The sequence below is a fragment of the Magallana gigas genome, chromosome 4 (assembly GCF_963853765.1).
Source record: "Magallana gigas chromosome 4, xbMagGiga1.1, whole genome shotgun sequence".
In the NCBI taxonomy this organism is placed as follows: Eukaryota; Metazoa; Mollusca; class Bivalvia; order Ostreida; family Ostreidae; genus Magallana; species Magallana gigas.
The window spans coordinates 14,249,744-14,273,955 of NC_088856.1; the positions used below are offsets into that span (position 1 = coordinate 14,249,744).

General features: G+C 34.1%; 2 long non-coding RNA genes across 2 annotated transcripts; one reads left to right on the plus strand and one right to left on the minus strand.

The window, feature by feature from the left end:
* The first annotated feature begins 401 nt into the window (after nucleotides 1–401).
* On the plus strand, nucleotides 402–5,175 carry LOC136274485 (uncharacterized). Its single transcript, XR_010712845.1, has 2 exons — nucleotides 402–1,032; nucleotides 4,879–5,175. It is a non-coding gene; the product is annotated as an uncharacterized lncRNA (long non-coding RNA).
* Nucleotides 5,176–11,025: 5,850 nt separating this feature from the next.
* LOC136274486 (uncharacterized) lies at nucleotides 11,026–22,055 on the minus strand. Its single transcript, XR_010712846.1, has 3 exons — nucleotides 21,567–22,055; nucleotides 12,900–12,999; nucleotides 11,026–12,489 (listed from the first exon to the last, which is right to left on the minus strand). It is a non-coding gene; the product is annotated as an uncharacterized lncRNA (long non-coding RNA).
* Nucleotides 22,056–24,212: the final 2,157 nt, after the last annotated feature.

Consider the following 24,212-nt stretch of genomic DNA (forward strand, 5'->3'; position numbering starts at 1 on the left):
CAATTCCGGTTATGAGTTATTGCCCTTTAATTGAAAATTGGGGGGTCTTTTGTCCAGAGTTGATCTCGGGAACTACAGATGATAGTTGCATGAAATTTGGCGAAATTGTCGGTAACATTTTATAATTTTGCTGGCATGAAAATTTTGGTAATTTCTTTGTTAGTTTTTGAGCTATTTGTCGCCAAAGTTTAAGATTTTTTCGGGCTGAAATTTTTTTTTGTATTATGACCTTTAAACTAAAAATATTTTGTTAATACATATAGAACAAAAGTTGTTTAGAATAACGAGAGCTTTCATTTAAAATTAAGAAAAAAGGGCTGGCCCCTATAATTAGGGGTCAGCAGCTCATACACGTATTTTTCTTATAGCAAAAATCGTTATCATTTTATGAAAAAAAATTAATTTAGTTATTGTTAATATATTAAATAATGTCATTTGGTATCAAATTAAACAAGTTCTGTCCTATATTTTTTTTTCAAATTTCATAAAACAAATATGTGAGAATCGTACATGAACGAGTTAATATGTCTACATAGACACACAAGCGAACAAATGCCACATTAAGGCCCAGGCATTTACTGCATTACGTTGTGTTGCGTCTTAGATAAATTGTTGTGATTCAATTTCATTTTTTTCATCTATATCATTTATGAATTCAATGAACACACATTATTTAAACGTTCTATGTGCAACTATTTGTCGGGGCGCCCCTGTTTGTGACCCCCGCGCGCGCGCGCCGAATGTAAACAGTAACGAACGGCATTGTAGAAAAGAGAGCCGTAATGCAGAAGAGAAGTTGTGTATTCTTTCGGTGTACACAAGCATTTTCAATTTGCTGTGAAACATATGAACATGCACAGGGAACAATACTACATATTTGTTTAAGGAGGATATTTTTCTCGTGTGAATCGTTTACGAGGAAATTCTGACAGCAACACTTCTGTCGACGATCAGCCGTTGATAAGCTACGAGTAATAAAGGAGAAAAGATGGACATTAAAGTGTGTGATTTATGTGGATGTTACTGAAGAAGGTGAGTCTTTTACTCCTTTTAAAGTTTCTTGTTAACTGGTTAAAATTTAGTATATAGTATAGATGTACGTATGTAAGTACGTGCACACTGTTAGATGTTTTTGTTATGGTGTGGGTGTTTGTTTACTAACGTGTAATTTTTACATGTTTCATGGGTGTTTAGACTCGCTCGATGTTCATGGGGGACTGGAAAGGGTAACTGAATTTATCTATTTAAAAAAATAACAGATTGTGAATTTTCAACTCAAAATTCAAAGCAGGGTCTAATTAGAAACATATCATATATTCTTGTGCAGAGGGCTCCAAATGTAGTCATGAATACCCTGTAGACATAACTTCAAGTAAATAAAATTGTATACTTCAGACTTCAGAGTTAAAACATGACTTTAATATCTTTATGATGCCAATCATTGTATCATAAAAGAGGTATAGCAGACCAACGGGTACCCGGTACATGTACTTGTACATGTAGGTTACAAGTTAGAACTATGCGCACCATTCTACCAGTTCACATAATTTTTCTTGTTTAGCAGTTATGATGTGTACTTAAATTGTCCTTGTTAATGTTTTAAATGTAATTTTTTATTCTCTTTTTTTAATCTGACTACTGGCAGTACTGGGGTGCGAGCAGTTCTCGCCGAAGACCATTTCTTGCTGGTGCACTGTTACATCATATTTTCGTATATAATTTTATGTGTTGATAAAATGACGTAACAATGCACTGGTGAGAAATGGTACTCGGCGAGAACTGATCGCACTCCAATATTGATTAATTACAGACAAAAACTGAAGGTTGCGAGTGTTATTTTTAATTGAACAACATTGTTTAAAATAATTCTTTATATATGTGACGATCAGACCGGTTTGAATACCAGTGCCAGATAGCTCAGTTGGTAGAGCACCTGACTAGAGATTCAGGGGGCCCAGGTTCAAATCCCTTCATTATTTCTCCCATCCTGTTACAATATTGGTGTTGTGACCAACCCCTGGAACTAACAGGTTAACTCGATCCTGCCAGGGATGATCTTCGAGGGTGAAGATCATTTAAGGGGGAGGAATGTGACGGTCAGACTGGTTTGAATACCGGTGCCAGATACATGTAGCTCAGTTGGTAGAGCACTTGACTAAAGATTCAGAGGGCCAGGTTCGAATCCCACTTTGTTCCGTCGTTATTTCTCCCATCTTTTACATATACATGTATATCAGATATATGACAGATGATTAAGGTCATCACATGTTATGCAAGATGCAATAAGTGTTAAAAACCTTTACTTTACAACAGAATACATTTAAGTGAATATTTATGTTTCTTGTTATTATTTGGTGTGGTTTTCTTGACAGTGTCGCATAAACAATTTACCCACTCCTAAAACACAAACTTTCTTTTTGTGGCTTCAGCTTACCGCTGATTGGCTGCTGTTGCAGCAGACAAATAAGATATGCACGCACAAAACACAATGAACTTATCAGAGAATGAGTTGAGTTTATTAGGGCCCCGCAAGGATTTGCGGGTGCCCTATAGTAATCACTCTGTCCGTCCGTCCTTCTGTCCGTCCGTCTGTCACTCTTCCGTCCACAAATTTTGTGTTTTTTTCTTATAACTTTTTTTGTGGTTGCCCAATCAAGTTCAAATTTGGTATGGTAGTTCAGTAGGCAGAAATACATATTTTGATGCTAAGTTTGGTTCTCTATGTCTTCTGGTTTGGAGCTGGGGTGGTGGGGTAGAGTCCTAACTATGCATAAGAATGAATGGGCAAAGAGAGATAACTGCTGAGAATGAATGGGCAAAGAGAGATAACTGCTGAGAATGTTACCATTGTATACATGGAAGGCTGTGCAATATTTGTCCTTTGGGATTAATTAACCTTCCACACTATTTCATTTTTTAATTATTTATTTTATTCTTTTCTGCCTTAATGCTGTTAATTTTAACAGGTAATCAGATAATAACCCCATTCTGTCATTTCTGAAAAAAAAAATCTTATTGTAAATTTAGAAGAAAAGGATGAGAGAGCAGAACAATTAATCCCCTGTGATTAATTATCTTGCCTGCTGCAGAAAATTTAGAGGCTTATATCTATCTGTCATATCAAATTAATGAATACCTTTGTCTGCACTGATGTTTGTTTTGAAGCAAATTCAACTCTCATTCCATGAGCTGCACCCTAATATTTTTACCCCTCAGTTTAAAGGATGGTATTTGATAAAGAATATATTTCATTCTAGTCCAAATACTTATATTTTGTAAAATGAAAAAAAATATATGAATTACATAAATTTAAAAAAAAAAAAATTTATTAGATATCAGTTTTTTGATTCTTTTTTTTCTTCTCTTTTTAATGGATGTTTTGGTGTTGTTGTTTTTGGTTGCTATGTTTATATTAAAGGAAACTTAACAATAGTACCTGAAAATGTTCCTTCTGTAAGCCCTGATTAAATTCAATAAATGGATGAGAGCAGGATAATTAATCCCCTGAGATTAATTATCTTGCCTGTTTCAGAAAATCTAAGGTCTGTCTTTATCTGTTATATGTATTACCGTACACATGTGTGTGCAAGTGATGTTTGAAGTTGAGGCAAAGCCTAGGTATCATTGCATTGGTATCAATTCTTTGTTTTTCTAACAAATTTTATTTCATCCCATGTTAACCTCCTTTATCCCATGGATATGACTCATTGGATATTTTTTGGATATCCCACAGTTGTGACTTTACAACGGGATTTGCGTAGGCATAATGAAGTAAAATAATGTGGAGTTTAATAAACAGTGTAAACATTGATTGTGGTGTATAAAACATGGGATAAATAGAATCTCATATGATTTGTAGTATAATATAATTTTTATCCAACTTGTGTGTTTTATCCCCTCACTAAGGCTCAAGAAAAAAACACTTTAATTGTTGGATGAAAATCATATCCAACTACAAATCATGAGATCCTATATATTGCAGTTCTTTACATCTTATGCTGGGCATTTATTTCTCATCATTGTTAATATAAAGAGGATGGAATTCAAAGTTTTTTTCACTTCTCTATATTAATTGTCATAGCGGGGCCCTTCCTGACTGGTCAGTTTTCTAGTTTAAACTGTTGGAATTTGGGTATTTTTTTTTAAAATGTATACTTGTGACAAAACATATATGTGGTACATACAGCTGTAGCTTTATGAAGAAAATTTTGGTTAGACCATATATACCTATCATGCAAGTAAATGATATTTACAAAAAACTTGCAATTTATGGCGCACGAAATATACGCTAGTTTTATAAAGATTGACATACATGTAATGTACCACATTCTTTGAAAAATAATCTAATAAAAATTCTTCATTAAGTTTACTCATACATGTTTTATGCTTATTACACGTAGTATTGTTTTTAAAACATGTAATTTATAAGAAAATAAACAAAAACCCTCGCTAAATTTATTTGCAAACAAAAAAAACACAGTAGAATTGATAAAAAATGGTATACCAGAAGCTAATACCAGTACATGTACTTTGACCCTGTTCGGTGGGTAATATTCGTTTGTAATTTACGAATTGAAATATTGACTGTTGCACTACAAGTATGGTAATAAACTCTCTCTCTCTCAAACTCTCTCTCTTTCTCAATTTGATAAGTGTTTATACGTATGAAAATTTTTTAATATTATATTATGACTTGATATGCAAATTTTTGATCTTGTACTGCCTAAATGTTATGTCATGCATTCGGATATGTCATACTTATTACACTGCATGGTCAGTGTATTTTTTACAGAAATACTATGCATATGTTAATGTAAACACAGCTATTACTAGTACATGTATGTAAACACAGCTAATTATTTTTTTTATTTATTTCAGCTCAAAACAGACTCTTGTTACCACATGGCTTTTACCGGTACCTGTTAATTCTTGTGGGTCAGCTCCTGAGATTAACCTGTCACCTCTATCCACATGCATATTCCTTGTGTTCTACAGACTATTTACTGGTAATTCAAATTAAATCCGATAATGCATGAACAATAATGGAACTTGAAGAAAGCATCATGCCATGTTGTGGTTTGTGTTTGATAAGAAATTATGAAAACAAAATGAAGGCTGTTTAAAGAAATTCATAATTGCTGTGAAAATTTGTTTTTCAATAAAAGTATACAATTATGTTTCCTTAATTTTTTATTTCATAAAGATATTTAGATGTGTTTACATAATTGAAACCCCCCCCCCCCCTCTATTTAATTGTCTGCATTAAGATTACATGTAGGATATGTAAATGTACATTTGACTTTGAAATAACATCTGCTATGATAATTACTTTTGAAATGAACAAGAAACAACCTATTTCTACCTTTCTAAGGTATATATGCATAAAAAAGTAGAAAAACATGTCAAATTTGAACATTTTTCATTGAAATCAACTCTGTCTCCAGCTACCTGGGTGTGTTTGAATTTAATTCTAATTTAAGGCAGATGTCTAACTTGTAGGTTGTAACTTACTGTTTTAGCATGGTTAGAAGAAGACTAGAAATCAGAATAGATTAGATATTCACTAAATATGATTGTTAGCTTACTTTTTTCATGAAAACAAGAAATCACAAGCAGGACAGCTGTCTATTTGTTAATTAAAATGGTACAAATCATACAATAAACAAATAAAGATCACATTTTAGAATCATTGATGATTGTTTTCAAATATGTGCGAGAAATGACTCAAGGAAATTGCCACATGTTTCATAAAATTAGGTAAAACATTTCAAACCATGACTTTTTATGAAAATCAAAAGATTGGGGGGTGGGGGTATACATGTAAGGGTATTTCTAAGTGATGTGAAGCTTTTATCATGATTATATCATGTAGGCATATGTTGTATTGAATAAGGTTTCTTTTTAAAGGTGGTTGAACAAAAGTTGACCTCTAAAAGGTCAGATAAAGATGTTTTACTATGGAGAACCCTGTAAATCTGTGTTTACTAAAGGAAATTGGAAATGGTGGGTTCACTTAAATGGCCATATTTTTATTAAACCTCAATGGAATTGGCAATATGTGGTATTCTTTTTCTCAGAATTGCATTAGCTTTTTTATTCTAAAACAAACTGTCTTTTCATAAAAATGTTAGTGTACTAAGTTAAAGATACAAGGAACAGTTTCGGATAAAGTACCGTCAATATTTTTGTAAAATTGAGAGTGACTGTACTTGAAGGTTTATCATTGTTGCGTAGATTCATGAAATGAATTTTAATGATTATCAATAGTTAGAGGGATGTCTCTTGTTGGAATTGGTAAGCAATATTAAGGCCCCTAATTTTAAGTACATGAGAAGCAGAAATAAATTGTGAAACTTGCGGCTATGACAGATGTGTTGACTTTACAGTGAAATTGAAGGTTACAAACGGGAGGTTATATAACATGAAATGTAGGTGGATGGGATATTATATGCCTATTTAGTATTTACTGGGTATGAGGACAATAGCAAGTTTATTGTCCCCCAAGACAGCAACTATTTAATGAGGCAAAGCCAAGGGAAATAGTTGCTGTGGAGTGGGACAATAAACTTGCTATTGTCCGAATAGTCAGTTAATTGGTATTTCATTATACAGAAGAAAACTTTATTTGTCAGCGATGCAGAATTTCTTGATGATAAACAAATAAGAGTTAAATCAAACTTTGTATTTAATGCGGCGATCTTATTAGGTCAGAGGTGTTCCGAGTTTAAGGTGATATGGGACACTACCATGTTGTGACGTATTGTTTATAGAAATAGACAATAAAATAAAGTGTAATTATATAAGTACATGTAGTTTCTTTTCAAAAATGGTCACCTAACTCCTTAACGCAGTGGGTTAGAGGGTTTATTAGGAACCTGTAAGTCATGAGTTCGAATCCCGCTGGGGTTTTTACAATTTTTACCTTTTCAAATATTTTTAAAAGCTATTTTTTGGTTAAATATTGTAAAATTTGAAAATTCTAAACCGTTGAAAATTTTTCAATTATATAGTACTTTAATCCAAATTAATATCGACAGATGTCCCATACCACCTTAAAAAGGAGGGAAATCAAATTCTGCTGATGAATGGTTTTGATGACTATTCACCAAGGGCAGATAGCATGGATACTATTTTAAATTAGATAAAAAGGCATGTTTATGCGGGCTCCTTCTAGTGATCAATTTGTCCGTCTGTCCATCCGAGATTGCTTGACTGGAGCATAGCTTCTCTCCCCTTGGCCCAATCTGGCTCATACCTCATCCACAGGGTTCCTTTGGTTGAAGGATGTGCAGTGACCTTGAACCATGTTTTTAGGTATAAGGTTAAGGTCATAGCAGAATTATATATATAAAATCCTTGTCTGAGGCATATCTTTTTTCCCTTTGGTCCAATCTGGCTAATACTCGCAGAGTGTCTCGATGGTTAAACGATGTGCAGTGACCTTGCATGAAATTTCTAGGTAACGGGTGAAGATCATATCGGATCATGCAAAAATCCTTTTTTGAGAGCATATATACTTTCTACTAACCCCTATTTGGCTCAGACTTCACATAAGCAGAGCATTTGAGTAAAGGGTGTGTAGTGACCTTGAACCTATTTTCAGTGAAAAGAAACTGTGAAGGTCATAGCAGAATTTTATTTTTAAAAATCCTTGTCTGGAGTATATCTTCTCTCCCTTTGCTCCATTCAGCCTCATACTTCACCCACATGATGCCTTTGATCAAAATATATGCAATGACCTCGAATGATATTTGTAGATGAAGAGTCAAGGTCATATCAGAACACACAAAAATCCATATTTTAAGAGCATAGATATACTCTCCTTTTAGCCCCTATTTGGCTAATATTTTACCTTTACAGAGTTTATTGGTTAATGGCTTGCAGTGACCTTGAACCAAGTCTGTCAATGTGAAGGTCATAGCAGACCTTTTTAAAATTAGTTTTAGACAGTAGATTATTTTCCAAATATGCTTAATCTTGGTCAGATTGAACAAAAATGCATGTATGTTAGGGGGAATGAAATTGAATTAAAAGTTCTATGCCAGCTGGAAAAATTTCAAGTTAAAGGTCAAGGTCAAAGCAAAATTCTCTGAAATAACATAAGCGGGGCCCTTTGAAATGTTCACCATTTCAATGTTGTCTGGTTCATAGTAATTTTACATAGAAAATATTCACAGAGGTACAGTAAAGTAAACTTTACATCGATAAGTTTCTGACAATTAATGACGCAACGAGCACACAGTACGAAAGGTCAACCCTTTGAAAAGCAGTGAAGAGGAAAAGTTGCTCAGAATTATGTTTTAAACAAAATTGATTTTTTACGTAAATTATAATTTTGCATTCTGGGTTAAGAAAAAAGATGTTAGTTCAAGGTAAAGTTAACTTGTACCTAAAATGAAGTCAAATTTGTTAAGTCGTACTTAAACATATTGTTTTTTTTGTTAAGTCGTTCTTGAAATGGTTAAGGGTTTTTGGTTAAGTCGTGCTTAAAACCATTCGGATTATGTTAAGTTGTACCAAAAATCATTCGTTTTCTTTATCTTTTTGTACTTAGGTTTCTTTGTTACTAGATTAAGAACTCTGCTTCTTAGACGTACTTCTAGCGTTGCTTTCGACATTAGCGGAAAACCCACTCGTTGCTTTGCAACGAGCTTTGCTCTAGTTTTATTATTATTATTTTATCGCTCGCCCGCTTGTACCCTTTTCCTCTTAATGTCCGACAAGCAAAAAATTATATTGGTGTGGCCTAATAAAATATGTATTTTTTTTTTCATGCAAAAATGATAAAAATATAGATAAATTATCTATACCTGTATATAACAAAAATATTCTTATTCACAAAAATCGTTTCAAAAAATATTTTAAAATAAAATTTTACTCAACCATACATTCATAACTCGTTCAAAAACTCATTCTGGCATCATTGCAGCAATACTGCAGCAACATTCTGGCAATACATTGCGGCAATGTTGCTGAAGTAGCGTTTTTCGTATGCAAATGAGATTGCGGCAATATTGCTAGAAAGATGTTGCCGCAAAAGTTTGGCTGCAACATATTGTTGCGACAACACCTTTCTGGCAATACATTGCGGCAATGTTGCTGCAGTAACGTTTTTCGTATGCAAATGAGACTGAGGCAATATTCTAGAAAGATGTTGCCGCAAAAGCTTTGCTGCAACATATTGTTGCCACAACACCTTTCTGGCAATTCATTGCGGCAATGTTGCTGCAGTTACGTTTTTCGTATGCAAATGAGATTGCGGCAACATTGCCAGAAAGATGTTGCCGCAAAAGTTTTGCTGCAACATATTGTTGCCACAACACCTTTCTGGCAATTCTTTGCGGCAATGTTGCTGCAGTAACGTTTTTCGTATGCAAATGAGATTGCGGCAATATTGCCAGAAAGATGTTGCCGCAAATGTTTTGCTGCAACACATTGTTGCAACAACACCTTTCTGGCAATACTTGAGATTGCAGCAATACATGTATTGCCAGAAAAGTATTACGGCAAAAATGTGGATACTGTTGTGATAATATTTTAACCTTTCTGGCAATACATTTGCATAAAAAAAATGACATTGCAGAAATATTCAATTTGGTTCAATGCATTTTCTGTGCTCTGGCATAAATGGTACAATATATGCAATGTTTATAAATTATAAATGTATACAGTAAAGCAGTCATGTATATTTTATGATCTACAACCAAAAGGAAAAAAATCTTTAATTGCCATTACAGTTTTATTTTTTTAAAGATGCAAAAAGGTTACAAGAAGACTAACATTTTGCATTACATTGAATTTGGACTTTTTCAAAAATAAAAAAAATAAAAAACAGTTTGTAATTACACAATATTAAAGAAGTAAAAAAAATATTTTATTCATTGTAACATGCACAAAATAAGTATTGAATTAAAAATTTAATGTATAATATTAGAGACCTGAAACTGGAATTTCAACATGGTTATAGAGGACACCAGTTAAAATTAATAATCTGTAAATTAAATACATTTTATAAATACAATAAACAGAAATATGATGAACAAATCATGATGAAACTTGACTAAAAGTACTCAGCCAATCAGTGACAATTTATTGCTGCAGAATAACATGTATTGCAGTTTGATTGACACAACGCGCACAGACGGATTGACACAACGCGCACAGACGGATATGGACAAAAGTTCATGATCACTGTTTACCGTAAGCAAAGCTCAAACCATATAGTTCACAATTCCTGCACAACCACTTGCTGTATTACGATTGATCAAGTCCTAGGCATTCCAAATGTCCTTTTTTGACAGTCTCGTGAGCATTCTGATTTCACACATAAACAATCACAAAAACAGCTATCAGAATATCACAACAATATCCACATTGGAATTCAGCACTGTTGTGTATATGTTCCTCTCCATAATCTTAAACAAATTACGTCATCGTTCTTTTTTGGTTGCCAGTTGCACCATTCATTTAATCAGTAAGGTGACTTTTTCATGGTTTTCTTCAGGTCTGTGTAACCCAGGTCAGACCTACTGGGAAGATAAATGGATTTCATATAAGCACATTGGCAATTGTTTTCAGATTTTAAGCAGTTTCAAGGGGGGGGGGGGGGGTCAGGGGGGTCCAGACCCCCTCCCCCTTCAAAATTTTTTAAATGACATTATAAAATTACCAAAAATATGCCTCGGACCCCCTTCCCCTGGCAAACTCAAATAACCGTCGGACCCCCCCCCCCCCCCCCCCCCCCGGAAAAAAATTCTAGATCCGCCGATAGTTCTTAAACAGTGTTAAACCCATTGGTATAATAGGAGATCGCAGTCTTTCGGTTTATATTCTTATAACAAACATGTTTAAACTGCCATTCAATGAATATAATTTTATTGCTAAACTTACTTTTTCAAAAACGTGCTCATGCAGATGGTGCAGGGGATGTCAACACTCGATTCGTTCACTCAGATTCTTCCTCAGTTCAGCCGTTAAAGTATCCATCTTTAAAAAAAAAAAAAACAACACTACAAGATAGTAGTTGACTATAGAGGTATGACCCAGATTTGATTTGAATATGTCAATAAATTCCAAAATGAGGTCAAAGTGACCCACATACAAGTTGGGATAAACCTTTTCTTTGTTAGTAATATAATCTAATGTTTTACAATAGAACAGGATTTGATATCATTTTTTTGATAATCCATTAAGTCCAAAGTGAACTTTTCATTTCCACCCATGATGTACCAACTGATCAGATTTTAATATCATAAGCCTGTCAGTATTTAATAGATGACCCAGAGGGAGATATGAAAAGCTTGTCGTTCAATAAAAAGCTAACAATGGAGCAGTCTGTCAAATCATGTGCAAAAATATGATGTACACATTTAATTAATTATGCTGATTGCAACACACTTCATTCCTGATGAATATTCTTCTTTACACACGGTTTACCTTCCTACATTTCACTACATTAATATTTTTAAATCCAAGACATGAAGTAAAATATACATTGTTTATATATGACAAGTATTACTACATGTACATGTACTTGCTTTTTGTAGCATGAATGTATAAAATAGAAAGTATCACAAAGATCATTCACCTTACTATTCTCATCAATACCAGCATTTTACTTATGATATAAAAGCTAATTCCAATTATATATTAGTTACATAACACAGATTAAAATAAAACCCACATGGAAACAGCTTTCCATCCAAGTAATTTTGTTATATAAAAATTGTAATACATGGGGTATATGTTGTCTTTATATATTTTCATATACGACATAATTGAATATTGTTTGGTGTATTTTATCATTTCTATGACCCATGCATTCATCTCCTAATGCAGTGTTTTTACATTTAAGATTGGTTTCTTAATTTTTCATATATTGCTGCAAATAAAAACTAAGTTATCAATAAATGTTTAAACAAAGAAAATGGGAAAAAAAGTAGTTAACACTTATCAACTTGGAGGTGTGAGGATATATGTTACAAGGAGTCTAATATTTTATGCAATATTTGCAAGTATAACAAATTATTTAAGAAAATGAAAGTTAATACCTGCAAGGTCTAATCAATCATTTAATAAGTCAAAACCATGTGATTTTCTAAGATTCTAGCTTACAGACAGACATTGTAATATACTGGTATTTGATCATATAAAAAAAGTACTTTTATAGTTTATAGGTTTTTTGAAATGAGAATACTTTACAGTTTAAAAGTCTTGTTCTGCAGAGGTTTAGTCGGGTCATAGAGATGTGTCCATTCGAATCAATAAGGAGTGTCCTTGGCTGTTGTTGATGTAACCCGAGTCGTAGTTTATGGAAATAGGCCTTTTTGGGGGACTTTCGAGCATTGTCCAGACCGGTGAAGCACTCATATGATCACATCATGGCTACAGCAGACTTAGTAGTTCTGGACAGTGGTAGCATTAAAATTCTTCTTCTTGCGAAGAACTTGTTCCTTTCACTGTGCTGTACTTTATGTCTGTTCTATTTATCTTAAACATAAATAATAAAAATTCATTTAGATTTTTAAACAATAAACATAAGTCATTCAGCCTAACATGTAATAAAGGCATTCTGAATAAAATTCTGAATACAGAAGCTACTATGCAGTTGCCAGTTGCTGTTTAAACTATGTCATATAATGACTACAGTAGTATCTGGTCTAAAATGTTTCATTTTATGTTTGATGCTACGTTATTTTCATTTTGATTCATTTATTGTTTGTTGAACAATGGAAAAACTTATCAACAATAAGTGTGTTTCACCCCCCCCCCCCCCTTCCCCCCATCAACCTCCTTTTCAAGAACTTAGACCTGGATTTCCCAAAAATTTCTATAGTAAATTATAAACATCCAACACATGTATAAGTTAATGGTGAAAATAATCAATTTCAAAGCAATACCTTGCGTTCACATCGTCCAGCTGGTCAAAACACTCACCCGAATCACCGAACAGAGGATGCAACTAATCACCGGAAACATTGACTTTGTATGCTGTCAATGCTGAAAAAGAAAAACGTGAAAGATTTCATTTTCCGGATTTAATTAATAATTTTTTTTCGTTATGTGATAGGGTGATATTTCATATTAATTAAGTAATAATTTCATTATCATGAAATTATTAATTAATAGTTCTATAAATTATAAGTTTACAGTATTTACTATAAAAGTTGTCAATATAAACAACTTTATGTACAACCTAACAGTATGTAAATAGCTACATAGTTATTTATATAGTATGACATCACAATGGTCATTATGGTCAGTGTAAACCTGTTTTAGTTAATTATATATCACATGGTCAATTCTATTTTTGAATTCTCAATTTCATTGGTCCTTTAAATTCCCTCTCTTTGCTTTGTCCTTTTTGATCTGATCTTCATACTGACCAGATGTGTTTAGCTTAAGACCAAGAAGAAATCTATAGACTATTCCATACCTGAAGAATATATCAGGATCATGCAGATGCAGATCAATTAGGCTTTGCGTCACACATAGAGCTTATGATATAATATAATATAAAGTAATAATCAAGAACCCTACGTTGGAGTTGTTGTCTTAATCTGTCTACAATAACACCATCATTACAATGGCGCCCACGTTGGGACTGGCTGGACATACATACTGAAGCAGATGCGCCCTACGATGGATGCGTAACTCGGAGGACCCCAGGACGGACCAGGAGGAGCCCCAGGACGGATCAGGAGGAGCCCCAGGACGGATCAGGAGGAACCCCAGGACGGATCAGGAGGAACCCCAGGAGGAGCCATCAACTGGACCAGGAGGGACCTATCAGGACCAGGACTGAGGATCAACCCCAGGACTAGGACTCCTGTCAAGAACCAGGATCATCCACATTGTGAAGATAGTGACTTCAGTGTTATCCATTGAACCTCTGACAGTCAATTTATTGAACTGCATGTGTTTTTCATTGTTTCAAGATTTGCCAGCACGGTAAGGTAGAATTTTTTGGTGCATGTAACATTTTTTAAGTTAATCTTTAAGATTACTTAGCACATTTTTTGTCTACCTTATAATTAGTTTCAGACGTCTGAATTCCCCTTGAGTTGTAATAAGTATTTATTGGTATTTAATTTAGATTCTTGTCATCTTAGAGACTTAGACTAGATTACTTTGTAATATATATTCATTTTTTTCATAAACATCACAGTTATTTTTTAGGTGTTATAATTAGCACTTATTTTCAGCAAATTTGTCATTTCATTTTTCATTTCATATTCATTATTTATTTGGTAATCATAATTTTTTCTATTTGAAAGATTTTCTTTTTGAGCATTGAAATTATTTAAAACACTATCATTTAAGAACTATATTGAGATACAAGTAATATTTTCCTGTTTAAATTTTTGTCACGCTTGAGTGCACAAGCCAAATATTGCCATTTTCTTGAGAGTTATCTTTCATTGAAAGTAATTATTTTTTTATAAAGTAAATTAAATTTTTGTATCTTTTATTTAATTTAAGTACTACAGTACTAGATATTTTTCATTTTTTTTTATAATTTTATAATCATTTAGTACATTAAGGTATTTATTTAGATATTATTACCCAGTAGTTATTCTTATAAGCTAGAATATTTATTTAGCAGTATATTCAATTAAGGTTTATTACAAGTCAATCAATTTATTAATCTAGTTATTCACTTAAATTAACATTAAGATTTTATTAAGATAGTTTATTTTCAGTTATTAGCTAAGTTATCAGTTAGTAGTAGTCATAGATATTTAATTAGAAATTTAATTTAGAATATTAAGTTATAAATATCCGAAACACCGATTCTGAATTTAATCCTTTGAAAATAGCTAGCAAACCGTGTTCCGAAATCGAAACATAAACAATTCAGCATGGCAGAATTATCCCCAGACGAACTCAATCAAATTGCGTCAGTTTTTAAAGAACTGAATGTAAAACCAAAAGCTGATTCTGCTCAAGATTTCAAACAATGGATGACTCAATATGTCACACAAATGAATGAAGAGGAGTTTGTTAATGTTAAAACAGAACAACAAACTGAAATTGTTAAATCAGCAGCATCAGGAAGCAACACTAGCTCCTATATCCCAAAGATCTCTTGCTTTTCTGGAGACGGCAGCAAGAACGACACTACTTATGATCTTTGGCGATATGAAGTGGATTGTTTAATTAAAGAGAAATACAAAGAGGAATCTATCGCTCAATCAATTAGAAGATCACTAAGAGGAGATGCTGGAAAAGTTGCAATGAGACTTGGTTCTGGAGCCACTGTAACTCAGATACTGGACAAGATGGAGAGTGTATTTGGAACAATAGAACGAGGAGAAACCATTATGGAACAATTTTACAGTGCTCGACAACAGAAAGACGAGGATAGCATGAGTTGGAGTTGTAGGTTAGAAGAGATTTATAGAAAAGCGGTCATTAAAGGAGTTGCGACACAGGCAGATGCTAATGAGAAATTAAGATCCAAATTCTGGAATGGATTGCATCAATGGATTAAGGATATCACAGGATACAAGTTTGATGCACTCACAAATTTTGATGAACTTAGGAAGGAAATCAGACTTGTAGAAAAAGAACATGTAACGAAAAGAGCACAATCAAACATGGCTGTAACATCGAGTGAACCTGAGACACAAGATGAGATCAAGGAACTCAAAGGAATGATTCAACAGCTTACCACCAAAGTCAGTGCTATTGAACAAGGAAGTACGTTCAAGAGATTCGAACAACAACCAACAAGTTGGGATCATAAGGATCAGCAACAACAATACCGTAGAGGAAACTACCAATCCAGAAGTTCATATGGTAACTATAGCCGTAGTCCAAGATATAATCAAGGATATTACCGCCAATATGAGTATGGCTATGGTGACCAAGAATCTAATCTACAAGAGACCGAAGATGGACAACCAATATGCTATAGATGCAAACAACCTGGCCATATAGCACGTAGATGTACTGTGCGTATGGATCACAGCCGGAGAAATTTAAACATCAGAAGACCTTCGTTGCGGGGCAGACGATAGGTCATTACAAGAAACGCCCTTATCAGAGTAGACCAGTTGAACTAGTAGGAAATACCTCTGAAGTTGAAGCAAGTATAGAAGGACACTTAGTTCGAGCATTGATTGACACTGGATCTACTGTTTCAACAGTCAGCAATGATTTTTATACAAACCACCTTCGTCATTTAGAACTCCACCCAATAAGAGAACTTTTAGAAGTGGAATGCGCTGATGGTCAACAGTTGCCATATTATGGTTACATCGAGGCTAATATCCAAAGTACTGGAATACCACAATCACTGAAACAGCCACTTAATTTTCCATTACTTGTTGTATCCACCAGCAATTACAACAGCCAAGTACCACTTCTTATTGGGACCAACATATTACAACACATGCTAGATGTTGTCAAAGACAAATACGGAGACAGATATCTGCAGGAAGCTGCATTGTTTACGCCTTGGTATTTAGCTTTTAGAGGCATGACCATACGAGATAAAGAACTTGCTCGCAACAACAATAGACTTGGAATTGTAAAATCAGCTGAAAACTTTTGTATTTCTATACCACCAAATTCAACAGTCTCAATATCTGGATACATTGATAAAGCAATACCATATCAATCTACAACAGCAGTTCTACAAGCTACATCTCGCTCTGTTATTCCATCAGACCTGGATATTGTACCATCACTTACAGACTACTGCTATCCAGCAAATCATGTGATAAGAGTGGACATTGATAATATCACTACCAGGACAGTACAAGTTCCACCAAAATCTATCTTGTGTGAGTTGCAGCCTGTAAAACTTGAACCAGAACAAAGAGCTATACCTTGTGTTAATCTCCAACAAGCAAAAGATGTCCTGAGCTTAGTTACAATTGAAGATGAGGGACTCACAACTTTAGAGAAACAACAAGCAGAGAATTTATTGAGGAAGTATGAGGATGTTTTTTCCAAGTCAGATATAGATATTGGACATACTAGCATTGTAAAACATAGGATTGATCTTCATGACGACACACCATTCAAACAACGTCCAAGACGTATTCCACCTGCTATGTTTGAAGAGGTTAAAGATCACTTAAGAAAGCTGTTAGAAGGAGGAATTATAAAGAAATCTAAGTCGCCATGGTCGAGTAATGTTGTCCTTTGTCGAAAGAAGAATAATGAATTGCGCATGTGCGTAGACTATCGACAACTGAACTTGAGAACAAAGAAAGATTCCTACGCATTGCCACGTATAGAGGAAATTTTGGATGCATTGGCAGGAAATAGATTCTTTACCATATTGGACATGAAGAGTGGTTACCATCAAGTTGAGTTACATGAAAAGCACAAAGAGAGAACGGCATTTACTGTTGGACCTCTAGGCTTTTATGAATACCATCGCATGCCATTTGGTCTTGTCAATGCTCCTGCCACTTATCAAAGGCTTATGGAAGAATGCTTTGATGGACTTCACCTAGACATATGTTTCATCTATCTTGATGACTTGATAATTTTCTCCAAAACCTATGAAGAGCATGTAGAACGTTTGGAAAAGATTTTTCAGCGACTTAGGGAAGTAAATTTGAAGCTTTCACCAAAGAAATGCGAATTCTTTAAAAAGAAAGTCAAATATGTAGGAAATATTGTCAGTGAGGAGGGGATAGAGCCAGACCCAGATAAGATCAGCAAGGTACAGAATTGGCCGAAACCAAGAAATTCAGATGAAGTTCGCCAATTCTTGGGTTTTGTTGGATACTACCGAAGATTCATTGAGGGATTTTCAACAATAGCTCGTCCATTAAATGACCTCCTTCCTAATACTAAGAAGAAAACAAGAACAGGTGTTAGGACATTAAAAGTAGATGACAAATGGAAATGGGGAGATGAACAAGAACAGTCATTCAGAAAACTAAAGGAGAAACTCACTACTTATCCAATTTTAGGATTCCCAGATTACTCATTACCATTCGAGTTACATACAGATGCCTCATCATCAAGCATTGGCGCTGTATTATATCAGACGCAAGATAATTTCAAGAGAGTTATTGCTTATGCAAGCAGGAGTTTGTCAAAATCTGAAAAGAATTATCCTGTTCATAAATTGGAGTTTTTGGCATTAAAGTGGGCTGCATGTGAAAAATTCCGAGATTATCTATATGGAGGCACATTTAAAGTGTACACAGACAACAATCCGCTCACTTATGTATTAACATCAGCAAAACTAGATGCAGCGAGCCAGAGATGGATCGCAGATCTAGCCAGCTTTAATTTTGAGATTCTATATCGACCTGGAAAACTTAACGCAGATGCAGATGGATTAAGCAGAATACCAAACCAGGAAATCATTACATCTGATTCCATAAAGACCATATGCAACTCAATTAGAAGCAATGATCCATATGTACAATGCTTATCCATATCTTCATCAGCAGTTGACAACCAACCAGATTTGAGTGATCAAACAGAGATTGATGTTTGTCGCCATCAGTACAATGACCCAGTTCTAAGATTCTGGATACCATATGTAAGAGATGGGTATAAGCCAGAAAAACATCATCTACCATACAACAATGTACAGTACCATGCTTTACTTCACAAGAATTTTGAAAAGCTAAGACTACGAGATGGAGTATTGATCAGAGAGACAGTTGTCAATGAAAATAAGAAGACACAGATCATTATACCGAGATCTTGTATTCCAACAGTACTGTACCACCTTCATACAGACATGGGACACCCTGGCCGAGAGAAGACTATCAGTCTAATCAGAGATCGATTTTACTGGTATGGCATGACGAAAGATATTGAACACTTCATATCCAACTGCAAGAGATGTCTTCTCAGAAAAACACCAACTACAGAAAGAGCTCCACTTACCAATATCAAAACATCACAGCCTTTGGAACTTGTATGTGTGGACTACTTAAAACTAGAGAAATCAAAAGGAGGATATGAAAATGTGTTGGTCATCACTGATCACTTCACTCGTTATGCTCAGGCTATAGCTACGAGAAATCAAACTGCCAAAACTACAGCCGAGGCATTGTTTAACCATTTCATAGTCCACTATGGAATACCTTTGCGGCTTCATAGTGATCAGGGTGCCAATTTTGAGTCTAAGATTATACAGGAACTCTGTCATATATTGGGCATTAACAAGTCTAGAACAACGCCATACCATCCAATGGGCAATGGATTGACAGAACGCTTTAACCGGACTTTAATAAAGATGTTGGGAACTCTTGAGAATTCACAAAAACAAGACTGGAAGTCACATATTTCAAGTTTAGTCCATGCATATAATTCTATGAAGCAAGAGACAACAGGTCAATCACCTTTCTTTCTAATGTTTGGCAGAGAAGCAAGACTTCCAATAGATTTACTGTTCAGAACAGAAGAACAAAATCAACCAGAAAATCTCAACGCTTATATAAAATCTTTAAAATCTAAATTAGAACAATCGTACAATTTGGCAAAGAAATCTATCAAAATTTCTCAGGAAAAGCAGAAGAAAAACTATGATATCAAGGCAAGAGGTGCTGTCATTCAGCCCGGGGATAAAGTACTGGTGAAGATAGTTGCTTTCGATGGCCCACATAAGTTGTCAGACAAGTGGGAAGAAGACCCATACATTGTAATTAGTCAACCTAACAAGGACATTCCTGTATACATAGTTAAAAAGGAAAATAACTTTTCAAAATCAAGAACTTTACATAGAAATTTGCTACTTCCAATTGGACATGTTGATTTGCTAGAAGAAAAACCAAAGCCAGCACCAAGGAAATCAATCAAAATGAAAAGAAGATCTCAATTGAATGCTTCAAAATATGAAGATTCTGACTCAGATACCAACAGTGAGGAGATAATGGTGCATGAAGCAGATTCCATTGCACATAGCAACGACGATACTGTTGCTTTGAGAATAGAGAATTCATTGGCCAATGAAGAAGATAACAACAATGAAGAAGATAGCGCTGAAGATGAAGGTGAAACCGGTACACCTTTACTTGAAGATGATATGCATGACTCAGGTGCTTCAGCAACTAGAACTAGAGATACAACTAGAGCTACAGATGCAGCTATGGCTAGAGCTACAGCTACAACAGATATTGAAGAAGATACTCAGATAAAGGAAGTAGATACATCTATTGATGGTAATGATGCTGATGATGATACTGAAGATGATGCAGAAGAAGATGATGATGATAATGATTTGGATAATACCAATTCTAGAGAAAATCCAGCTTACGAACAGCAGACAGAATCATTACCAAGGAGATCTCAGAGAGCAAAGAAAACAACATCATGGATTACAAGTGGCGATTATATAGTAAATCAACAGGTATTAACAAAACAACCAGATTGGAAGATAAGAGCAGACTACCTTCAGACATTAGTCTCTAGTGATGTTTTTCACTCTGAAAATAGCAAAGAACTAATAGAAAAGACTCTACTACAGATCATTTCTGGTAGACATTAGTATTTACAATTTTAACGACATCAGTATTAACCAGTCAGTTCAATCAGCTAAATTAGTGATAAAATCTATAGAATTACGAAGAGAGATATAGTGCGTTTTTATAGTTTTTAAGATATTTTATTTTCAGTTTTCTTGCAGTCATGAAGGTTTAAAAGTAATTCAAATTACTCGTAGATATTTGTTTTGATAAGTAATAAATGACGAGGACGTCATTTCACAAAGAGGGGAAGCATGTGATAGGGTGATATTTCATATTAATTAAGTAATAATTTCATTATCATGAAATTATTAATTAATAGTTCTATAAATTATAAGTTTACAGTATTTACTATAAAAGTTGTCAATATAAACAACTTTATGTACAACCTAACAGTATGTAAATAGCTACATAGTTATTTATATAGTATGACATCACAATGGTCATTATGGTCAGTGTAAACCTGTTTTAGTTAATTATATATCACATGGTCAATTCTATTTTTGAATTCTCAATTTCATTGGTCCTTTAAATTCCCTCTCTTTGCTTTGTCCTTTTTGATCTGATCTTCATACTGACCAGATGTGTTTAGCTTAAGACCAAGAAGAAATCTATAGACTATTCCATACCTGAAGAATATATCAGGATCATGCAGATGCAGATCAATTAGGCTTTGCGTCACACATAGAGCTTATGATATAATATAATATAAAGTAATAATCAAGAACCCTACGTTGGAGTTGTTGTCTTAATCTGTCTACAATAACACCATCATTACAGTTACATTTAGAGTTTGTAAACTGTTTAATGTGCGAAAGATTCATTGTTCGTCTTGTTTACCAACCAAGCATTCATATATTAGGGACGTTTATATAATTATATATGTGTATACCCTGGATAATCTTGATTATCATGCATATAGAGTTGGTTAATGGTTAACTTGGTCAAAACGTATATTTAAAAGAGATACGGTAATAAAAATTAAAACGCCGAACCAAGTTTGAAAAAATGACGCCATCTTGATTCAGTGATGGCGCGAGATCTCGTTTACAAATGAGAGATAAATTAGAGCCTTGAAAATGTTATTGGGAGTATCTATATTGTGAATTAAGTTACCCTGACATGAGTTCTTCGTTCCTGCATTATCTCCTTGTTGTAGAGGCTATTAATGCTTCTCAATTCTCCATTTTACAACAGCACCTTCTTGTCCATTTTAACCTTCGCTCGGAATCATAAAGTGCGCCAATACTGACCAATCAGAACCCGCTAAATCTTGGAAAAGTGCATCTTGGGATAGTTTAAAATGAATAATGTTTAATCAGAATTATCATTTTTTACCGAATAGTATACTTTTTACATGTAAATTTAATTTAAATAAGAACTGTCGGAGTCAGTATTTCCTGGTTAAATACGACAAAGTATTGGCGTGTGTTTGTTACAATTGTATTTGTAACACGTGATTAACCAAAAAAAAAAAAATGGCCGACCGTTTGTTTACAAATGTCTAATGAAATTAAACAAGTTTTAATGAGACATATGTATCAGATTTTGTCTTTAACTATATTTTATTTACATGTACTGATGATTTTGCCAAACTAAACATGATAGAGCCATATATAGTTTACTGACAAGTTAGTCTTGACACGGTCATATTCTTATTCAAAATATAGAGGTGTGAAAATATTATGTTCATCACAGAGCAGGTTCTGCATGAACACACAGAAATCACAAATATAATTAGATGCCGATCAATTAACGCGGTCCGGTTAACAGCGTTCACCCGTGCGGTGAATTTACAACTACGATGAATTGATGGCAATTATTTTACAGTTACACATGTGCACTGATTGGTCATGCGATGAACAGTACGTTAAGAATACTTATGAAATTAAAATACAAACGCGTTAAACAAGCCGGGAAGTAAGACGTACACGTCGGACTGATATATAAACAAAATATAATTTTAATTATTTGGTATACTTTCTACATCAAATGTATAGGAATGTATAATCAAATTTTAAATATGGGATTAAAATCACGTGCACCACATGGCTAGTGCTGGATTTTTAACTGATTTTGTAATATAACGTATAACTTCTGTAAAATTATAAATAATGCTTATTATATCTTATAACAGAAACATGTGCATGTTTCATAAACATGTATCAATATCTGTGTTTCTGTGTTCACAGTACAGAAAGTAAATACAAAGTATAGAAATGCATGAATCACATAGGCGTCGAACCGGGGGGGGGGGGGGGGCGCCGGAAATGTAATTGTTCCTAAATTTACCTTGAAAGATTGAGAAGTTGGAGTATTAGGCATACTAGCCCCCCCACCCCCGACACGGATGAGGAATTTCATGATTTTGGGAGAAAAAAATTTGGGTAGGGAAATTTATTTTCGGAAGTATATAGTATAGGTATACACCCCCCCCCCCCCCCCCCCCCCCACGGATTAGGATTTTCATGATTTTGGGAATTAGGGTTTTTTAGGGGTTTTCCTCAATATTTCTGAGGATTAGTCTAGCCCCCCCCCCCCCCACCACTTTCAATTTGCTTCCGACGCCAGTGAATCATGATACAGTCATACATGCAGTAATTTAAAAAAAAAAATTCCTGTGTACATGTGTTGGCGTGGTACTAAAAAAGAAATGAATTAGCTCTAAACTTCAGGTTGTACGAATATTTGGTACGATTTGAAAAAAATTACAACGACTTTACCTTAGTTTGTTTGCTTAATTAGTTACTGTACATGTACCTCAAGGTTCATTCAAATGATAACTAAATGATTTAAGAAGGAGTCTTACAAAATAGGTATATTAATTTATTTTATTAAATAATTATAATTTACTTATCAGTTTTACTAACTCAGGTACACACATATTGGAAAAAAATTCCCGCCGGGCTCCAGTTATACACTCTCGCTTCGTACTGTGTATATGTTATGTAACAGTCTTTTGTTCACTCCTGACAGAAAAAACCCTGCAATCCACACAGAATATACAGGAAAATCACAGAGGAGGTCACCTGGACAAAGAATGTATACACATGTATACACGTGCCCGAGTACCTAAGATTAATGATTTCATCATATGCATTAAACAAGATCAGACATCAGTTTTTCTTTTCAAATTCAATTAACTACTTTAATTTTGTTAGGTTCTTAACGCCTTATTTGCCACATTTGAAGATAGTTACATGTATACATATAGTTTCAGTCACGCTGAAACCTTACTATACATTTTAGTATGTACGGATTCATTATCATTAGGCTAGAATTAAACTTAAACCTGTTGAAAATAAATGATATCACTATTAAACTCAAATCAATTTTAGTAATAGTTTCAGCAATGCGTAAACCATTTGGAATCTTAACTTAAAGTTTCAGCATACTGAAACCTAGCGGAAATGTTCTGAAACTGATTGATATTTCCATAATAATTTACACAACTTTTCACATGATTCAAATTTAGTTTCCGCATTGCGGAAACCATCAGGAATCTTAACTTAAAGTTTCAGCATACTGAAACCTAGCGGAAATGTTCTGAAACAGATTGATATTTCCATAATAATTTACACAACTATTCACACGATTCAAATTTAGTTTCTGTATTGCGGAAACCATCAGGAATCTTAGACTAAAGTTTCTGCTGACTGAAACCTAACGGATACTTGCTGAATCGATATAATGGTTTCCGCATTGCGGAAACTATACATGAAACTTCAACATAGTTAACTTTGACGTCACGATCTGCATTCC